The sequence below is a fragment of the Mastomys coucha genome, unplaced genomic scaffold, assembly GCF_008632895.1.
Source record: "Mastomys coucha isolate ucsf_1 unplaced genomic scaffold, UCSF_Mcou_1 pScaffold20, whole genome shotgun sequence".
NCBI classification, from domain to species: Eukaryota; Metazoa; Chordata; class Mammalia; order Rodentia; family Muridae; genus Mastomys; species Mastomys coucha.
Genome location: NW_022196903.1, coordinates 116,402,200 through 116,402,541, shown reverse-complemented (window position 1 = coordinate 116,402,541; position 342 = coordinate 116,402,200). Strand labels below are relative to the sequence as shown.

At 33.6% G+C, this 342-nt stretch overlaps 1 pseudogene; it reads right to left on the bottom strand.

The window, feature by feature from the left end:
- Positions 1-342, bottom strand: part of LOC116099995 — a 10,039-nt pseudogene that overhangs the window by 1,785 nt on the left and 7,912 nt on the right.

Below are 342 nucleotides of genomic sequence, written 5' to 3'. Positions count from 1 at the left end.
TGTATTGAGACTTATTACATCCTACTATGCCAACATTAGTTGATAAAACCATACCATTTTAAGGCTAACAACTGAGGTTGGATAACCAATTAGGAAGCCCATCCCTGGAGAAGATGAAGTCTACCTTTCTTGGCAGTCATTCATTGCCTATAACTCTTTTTTTCCTTTTTTCTTTTCTTTATGTTTCTTTTTTGGGGGGGGATACATGAAAATAAAAACATGGTCTTTTATTAGATGTTGGGGTTTGTCAAGTTATGCCCACAAACATAGCACTAATTTCTAAGTCATCAAAATAACTAAGTATACATGATATTTCTGAAGCTAAAAGTAATATGCACTCAA